The sequence below is a fragment of the Pteropus alecto genome, unplaced genomic scaffold, assembly GCF_000325575.1.
Source record: "Pteropus alecto unplaced genomic scaffold, ASM32557v1 scaffold40, whole genome shotgun sequence".
Taxonomy (NCBI): Eukaryota; Metazoa; Chordata; class Mammalia; order Chiroptera; family Pteropodidae; genus Pteropus; species Pteropus alecto.
This window is the reverse complement of record NW_006431919.1, coordinates 2,578,595-2,586,907: the sequence shown is the minus strand read 5'-3', so window position 1 is coordinate 2,586,907 and position 8,313 is coordinate 2,578,595.

Here is an 8,313-nt window from a genome sequence, read left to right as displayed (position 1 = left end):
CACATAGACACATGCTTACAGCCTCTTCTTACCCTCTGCTTACCTTCTGCCCTGCATATTCCCAGCTGAAGTCCACAGCAATTTCCAGCTCACCTGGAACTGTGTAGGTCACACTGAAGTTCTCTCCCAGTTGGACTGATGTTGCTGAAGCTTGGATGGTGGGTTTGGGTGAGGAAGATGGATCTGCCATGGAGAAGATGGGAGAGAAATGGGGACAAACATGTTGAATTTATTGTTAGAATGATTAAATGGTATGGGTGAGATGGTTAAACCGATAGAGGATGAAGGGTTGAGGGGGTTGAATTGATAGAGGATGTGCGAATGGGTATAATGAATTAATAGAAGATGCGTAGATGATGGAACAGTTGATCTGGTGGAGATGGGTGAATGGAATGATTGATGTGAGGGAGGATGGATGAATGAACTAATGTGACTCGACTGAGAACGAGTGGATGGACAGAAAGGCTGAACTGATACAGGCTAGTTCAGTAGCTGATCGGCTGGCTATCTGGACTAGACGTTTGAATATACGGAGTGATGTTGAAAGGTGGTTGGCTGTTTAGAGCTCCAAAATCCACAGAACTTAAACCTGAGGTTCCCAAAAGAGGCATTTCACCCCATGTCCTTCCCTACCCTGCCCACCTAGAGCCTTAGGCTCACGCACAGTTGATGTAGATCAGCAGGTACTTGGTAGAGATTTGTCTCATGCCACCTAGGCTGGCCAGGCAGAAAAGAGAACCAGCCAAGGAAGCTCAGGGCCGGTGGATGGTGAAGCCCTTCTTCACTTCAAGGGAGATGTCTGTCCCATCCCCTGGGACCTCCTCCGGGGGGAACTCCCGATGCAGCGTCACCTGGGCCAGGGGGTTGCTTATCTGGCAGGGAAGCAGGACTGATTGATGACTGCGTAACTGCACCACCTCATAATAATTCTCTGTGGGGACAAAGAGCTCTTCTGGGTCTGGGAAGGAAGAAGAGAGAGAGAAGAATGAGCTTGGGACAGATTTGTTGTATCTAATGCTCTACCACCACCCATGAGCATGAGGTCCCTCGTGAGGACTTGAAATTCCACTCTCCCTGCCCATCTCCATTCTCCGTGTTCTTTCCTCTTTGGCAAGGAGTCCTGGACTGGGAGCTGAAGGCCAGCCTGCTTGTTCTAGCTTTGTCATTAGCTTGCTGTGCATCTTAAACACTCTCTTTTCTTCTCTGGTCTTTAGTATTTTTTTCCTTCCCCCCTCTTTAATTCCCTTCCCCTCTCCGACTTGCACCCCTGACCTATGGATGTTGCCGTTTCCCCTTAAGAACTGAATCTCCGAAGGCGGGGCGATCTGCGAAGGCGGGGCGTCTCCTCCCACACGCTCACGGCACCCAGGGCCTGGTGCTGGTCTTTAGTGTCTCCGTTTGTACAATGAGGGGTTTCAGAAGGCTTGGTCTCCAAGTGTCCTCCTCTGTGAGGAGTATTACAGGAAGTACTAAACTTGAAGTCAAGGTGTCTGGTTTGATTCCGAATCCTGCCACCCACTAGCTGTGAGATCTTAAGCAAATCACTTTCTTATTCTGAGCCTTGATTCTTCCTACATGTCAGGTAAGAGCAATAATCCCATTCTGGCCTACTTTGCAGAGTTGATAAGAAGCAAATGAGATACTAGATATGAGGCACCAAGACTGTGGGAGACAATTGTTCATCAAACTCTTTCAAGGTACTATTAGTAACGGTCTCAGGTCAGAGTCTTGGATACACAATGATGCAGTGAGTAGGAACTATCTGGGGCCCGGCTTTCTAGAGCATTGCTGTCCAGTAGAACTTTCTGTCATGATGGAAATGTCTGTATCCGTGATACAGATATACGTTGTCTAATACACGTGGCTATCGGGCACTTCAAATATAGCTAGTAAAACTGAGGAACTGAATTTTAAACGTTATTTCATTTCAATTCCTATTTAAATAGCCACGTCGGTTCAGTGACTTCTGTATGTGACTCTAGAATGAGACAAATGCAATGGTTAACCTTGGCTAAACATTAAAATCACTTGAAGTGCTTTTAAAATAACTGATTCCTGGGTACCAACCCCAAACCAAGTAAATCAGAACCTTTCTCGTTGAGAGGAAGGAGTGTCACGGTATCAGTAGTTTTAAAGTTCCGCAGGTAACCTTAATGAGCAACTAGAGTTGGAAAGCACTGGCTGCTGGTTTCCAAATCCTCCCAAATATAGGACTTCCCTGTAGGACTTGTTGGCATTCCAGGGTTCCAGACTTCAACCAGACTTAACGGGCAAGGGGACCAGGAATCTGTTTTCAACAGGCTTCCAGGTGACACTGATAGTCGGGGTCAAGAACCTCTAGATTTGGTAATCACCACTGTTATGGTTGGATTTGAGCAAGGGAGACACTGCTGAATCTAGAAGAGTCATCTCTTCCCTCTGTTGAACAAAGCTGGACTCTATGACTCCTCAGTCTGCATGGGATTAGCCATAGAATCCGAGGATGTCACAAGAAGGATCTTGGAGAACCGCTAGCTCAATTCCCTCATTTTACAGGGGGTAGTAAGGGGAAGGACTTAAGACAGTTATGTTTGGAGGACTTTTCCTAGACTGGAGGTTCTTGGAGACCCTGACTCTGGGCACCAGTGAAGAAGATAAAAGTCTTTTCCTGATGGTCCTCTCCTTCCACGCACGTGGCGTCCTGACAGTGCCGAGCCCAGCAGCTGTATTCCCCTGTGTCCGCACCTGTGGGGTTCACCAGCTGTAACCGACTGTGCTGGCTGAAGTGCTTGAGTCTGAAAGACAGTCGGTGGGGCAGGGGTGGGCAGGAGATGGGAATGGCCTGAGACGCCTAATGGCATCATTTCATCGGCTGACAATCCTCCTCCCCAACTTTCGTCACCCCACCCACCTAGTCTTTCCCTCTTTCCCAGTCTAGCTGTCAGGATTTGGACTGGCCCCGCCCACAATTCTGATTGGCTCGACCATCTCTCAGGCCTCATGAGCAACTTCTACTGGGTCCATCTACTCCCCGTTGACCTTGCCCACACATTTTAAGTGGAATTCCCCAAACTCCTTTGTGCTCCTTGGCTCTTTCCTTTTGTCCCTTTGTTCAAGCCAGCAAATGCCTCCTAAGCACCTCCACCCGTCAAAGGAGCCAGAGCCCCAGGAAATCTCCCAGCCTCTGCCTGATTTTCTTCTACTCGGGTGGGCAATGCTGGTAGGGCCAACTTTGCCTTTATTTCTGGCTTCCCTGTGATGGCTCCCCTGACAGAAGGGTGGCCTCCAGCCTGACACCCAAGCACAGACAGGTCACACAGTCAGCCTCTTTTGCCTTGCCATCGTCACCTTTCTCCCTACAGGTACTATTTGCTGCCCCCAGAATTGACATCCCAGGATCGCGGGAAGCTTTGTCTCCTGTTCTGTAAAACCACTATGCATCTGATGGGTCTTGCGAGCCCATCTTACTGTTTCTCTTAGGGGCCTATAGTTGTACTTAACAGGATGTCCAGTGTGAGTTCTGGGATATTCTAATCCTTTTTTTAAAAAAAAATTGTTAAAGTGCTTATAAAGTGCTGCCCAGCATCCTCTGACCCACCCCTGGACCCATTCGGGCTGCCACGGGAGGCGTCCCTCGCCCTCCTCTTCCAGGTACGCGGGCACCCTCCAGTGGACCACCCTTCCCCGGCAGCGGCAGCGCAGCTCCAGGGACTCCCCAGCCTGCAGGCTCAGAGAGTCTCCCACCTTCAGGAAGCGGCCCCTCCCTAACACCTGGGTCAGGATGGAGGAGGCCAGGGGCCCCGGGACTGCGAGCTCCAAAGATAGCTTCATCCGCAAGGATTTCTGTCTCCGGTCCAATTTGTTTTTTTCTCCCGCCTGGGGCTCCTGAGGGCTTCACTTCACCAGGGCTGGCTGCTTTGAGGCCCCTCTTTTTCTGAGCCTTTGGAATTCTGACAGGCTCCTGAATTTCATCTGCAGGAAAGACAGGATGGGTCAGGAGTCATCAGCTTCGCCATTCACCTCGAATTCTGTCTTTTCTTCACCCCAGCAGTTGACAGAACCTCAGAGTTCTGTTAGGACCTTTTACATTTTTATTACTACTACACAAATAATTGCCACTCTTTAGCGAAAAATTATAAAATACAGAGGAAGCAAGAAAAAGAATTAAATTTGCCCCTAAATTTACCAACCAGAGATAACCACCATGAATATTTGAAGCATATTTTCTCAAGGCTATTTTAATGCAAATAATTTAAATAGCTATTTTGTTAAAAAATAAAATGGAACAATACAATAGATATTTTAACCTGCATTTTCACCTAGTAATGTCACGATTTTCATTCCATGTCAAACACGTGTGCACCAACACTTTTAATGACTCACATGATATTTCCTGGTAGGGGTGTATCATGATTTATTTTTTTGTTGTTAGGTATTGGATTTTTCACATTCTTGGCAAAAGTAGACAATTTTGCAATAATCATCTTGTGCATAAACCTTTAATCAGATTGCTTCCTTAGAATGAATTTTTCACAAGTGGACTGCTGGTAGGCTATGGAAGGGAACTTACACATTTTCTTGTCAAAGTTGCCACCAATATTTCAATGCCTCCTAAAGCATGCTCCAAAAGAGGTCGCTTAGCCTGCACTTAGATATGTCTAGTGATGGGGAGGGAGCTCAGTATTGAATAACACAAATAGTTACCACTGATGGAGACTACAGTGTTTGTGGAACAGTACTAGCTCCTTTATATACATTTTCTTATTTAATTCTCTTGATGACTGCAAAGCATTATTCTGATTTTACAGATGAGGAACTTGAGGCTCACAGAAGCTAACTTTCCCAAGGTATAGTGCTAAGGAGTAGAAGACCTTGAACTCAAACCCAGGTCAGCCTGACTCCAGGGCGCATGATAACACCACCAGTGGCATATCTCAGTGCCAAATGGCTCTGAATGCTAAGAAATCCTTGCAGATATTGACCTACTATCTTCAACTTTTACCACTGACCAATTTTTTCTTCCCTGTGGGAGGGGAAGCAGAATCATTCCATATGTCTGTCTCCCACCCAAGCCCCAAATCTTTTCTTCATACAGAGAAAGTTATGCAACTTGCACCAAGTCCTGAGGCTCTTTTCCTTCCTAGTAGTTCCCAGATGCTCCCTTTTCTCTATCCGCACTGCTAACACTTCTCAGTCCAAGCCCTGATCAGATCACATACAGGCTATCACTGTAGCTCCCAACGAACTAGTCTTTTTGCCCCAATCTGTCTTATACACAACATCAGATACATCTTCTTAAACCAGCATGTCACAAAAGCCTTGGGCCCCCCCATCACTGGTGGGAGTGTCAGGTGCCAATCAGGGCAAGGTGGCCGGAATAGTGTTTGGGCAGCACGAATACAAAAGGTCCCAGTGGAGTTAATCAATTGTCCTTTTTTATGGCCCCCAACCACCATCACCAACACACACAGGTACTCAAAGGGCAAAAACAAAACACAACAAAATAGAGAACTGAAAGAGCACTTTCAAAACCGAGTCCTCTGGGTCTCGCGATTGTTGTATGCATCCTGTATGTACCTCCTTTACTCACATGACTACCACACTCACAACACCTCTGACACCAGGTACGTGTGGGTTTTTTTCCACACCAAACAATTCTCTGCAACACGACTGGATGCTTTACAATTTAATTCAGTTCCGACACTCTCTACCTGGGGAGAGCATCAGACTCCACAGGTTAAGCCTTGTGCCCCACAAGACCGCATCCTTCTCTTCAGATGCCAGTCTCAAGTCCCAGGTTGTCACCTGTGCTCTGACAAACCAGTTATCAATCAGGGTTCCCACGACCCCCTCCTGGGGATTGATAATTTGCTAGAATGGTTCACATAACTCAGGAAAACATTTAGTTACATTTACCAGTTTATTATGTTAAAACAGATGATAAAAGATACAGGTGACCATCCAGGTGGAAGAGATGCACAGGGCCAGGTGTGTGGGAGGGGCGCAGAGCTTCCGCGCCCTCTCGTAGCACACCACTCTCTCAGCACCCCAGAAGCTCTCCGAACCCCCTGCTTTTGGGATATTTATGGAGGAGGTTTCATCACACAGGCGGGATCAGTCATTAACTCAGTCTCCAGCCCCTCTTCCTTCCCAGAGGATGGGGGTGGGGCTGAAAATGCCAAGCTGTTAAGCATGGCTTGGGCTTTCTGGTGACTTGCCACCATCCTGAAGCCATCCAGGAGCCCACCAAGTGTCACCTCATTAGAACAAAACATGCTCCTTATCACCCAGGAAATTCCAAGAGATTTGGGAGCACTGTGGGAGGCACCGAGGTAGATCAAAGACCAAATATTAAAACAAAAGATGCTCTTCGTGTTTTTATCGCTTCGGAAATTATGACGGTTTTAGGAGCTTTGTGCCCAGGAACCAGGGGCAGAGACCAATACATATTTTGTCTATTATTTCACGACAATGTAAAAGGTCTCCCTGGTGTCCCTAGGGGACGTCTATCCCGGGAGCCAAACCCGACCTTGGAGGGAAAGGGGTCTTTTAAGAAGTTTTGACAGTTTGGGGGAGGTTTATTCTGAATTCCTTACATAGAGAGAGCACATAACAGTTCAAAGACTTTCTCCCACACGCACACACATTCTGGTTTACGCCTTGCCACAGCCCCCAAAGGGCACCTAGTGAGCATTTATAATCCCTTTTTATAGGTTGAAAAACTAAGCCTCAGAGAGAACAGTTGGTCTCAACGTATTAAGGAGGTGACCTAGAACTCCGAAGCCTGGCGTCTAAAAACAAAGATTCTCTAAGGCAATATCTAGGCCACTCCAGGGAAGAGGTGGTGAACCCGGGCGAGTTGATGGCATGTGGACCTCAGCGCCAGTTGTGCTGGGTTTTCAATCTTCGCTCCGCTACAAACTAGCTGTGTGACCTTGGCCAAGTCACTTGGTTTCCCTGAGCCACATTTTCTTTATTTAGAAAATGGGAACAAGAACACCTGCCTTGCAGGATTACAGGCGTACCTCGTTTCATGGCGCTTTGCTTTATTGTGCTTCACAGACATTGCGGGGTATTTTTTTTCCCTTTTTTCAAAAAAATTTATTTTATCATTAGTTTCAAGTACACAGTACGTTGGTTAGACATTTTTATGGTTTACATAGTTTCAAGTACACAGGACATTGGTTAGACATTTTTATAGTTTACAAAATAATCCCCCTGATTGCTCTTTCTCTCCTCTGGCTCTACACTTAGCCATCACATTAATGCTAACTGCATTCCCTATGCTGTGCTCCCCATCCCCGTGACCCTCTATCAACTGCTAATTTGTCCTTTAACCCTTCACCCCTTTCTCCCAGTCCCCCAACCTACCTCCACTCTGGCCCTCACTGGATTGTCCTCTATATTTGTGAGTCTGTTTTTGATTAGTTTGTTCTTTTTGTTCCTTAGATTCGCATGTAAGTGAAATCATGAGATATTTTTCTTTTTCTGTCTGACTTATTTCACACAGCATAATAACCTCTTGGTCCATCCATGTCATTGCGAATAGTAAGATCTCATTTTTTTAATGTCCGAGTATTATTCCATTGTATATACGAAACATAACTTTTTTTTTTTAATTTTATTTATGGTGACATTGGTTAACGAAATCCAATAAGTTTCAACTGTACACTTTAACAGTAAGGCATATATATATTTACACTGTGTGTTCACCTCTCATAGTTAGATTTCTTTCTGTCAGCACATATTTGACCCCCTTTACCCTGTCTAACTCTCCCCCTTCCCCCTAAACGTTGCATTTTTTACAAACTGAAGGCAAAACCCTCCACCATGAAAAAGATTACAACTCACTTATTGTGATACTTGTTTTTATTATAGTGGACTGGAGTTGAATGTGCAATATCTCCAAGATATGCCTGTATTATGTATATTAAATGAGATAGTGTAGATGAATCACTTAGCACAGTGCCTAGCATAAAATGGAAGCTCCATAAATAATTGGCATCATGAATATTGTATTCGTTTTTTATTGTTGCTATAGCAAATCGCCACAAACTTAATGGCTTAAAACAACACAAATTTATTTTCTTAGAGTTCCAGAAGTCAGAAGGCTGACTTAGGTCTCACCGGGCTAACATCAAGGCATCATCAGGGCTGCATTCCTTCTGGAGGCTCTTGGAAAATCCATTTCCTTGACTTTTTCACCTTCCAGAGGCTGCCCACATTCCTTGGCTATGGCCCCTTTTCTGCATCTTCGAAGCCTGCAATGTTGGTCGCAGTCTTCCTCAGGGGGCCATATCTCTCTGGTTCTTTTGTCTGACTCCCTCTTCTACT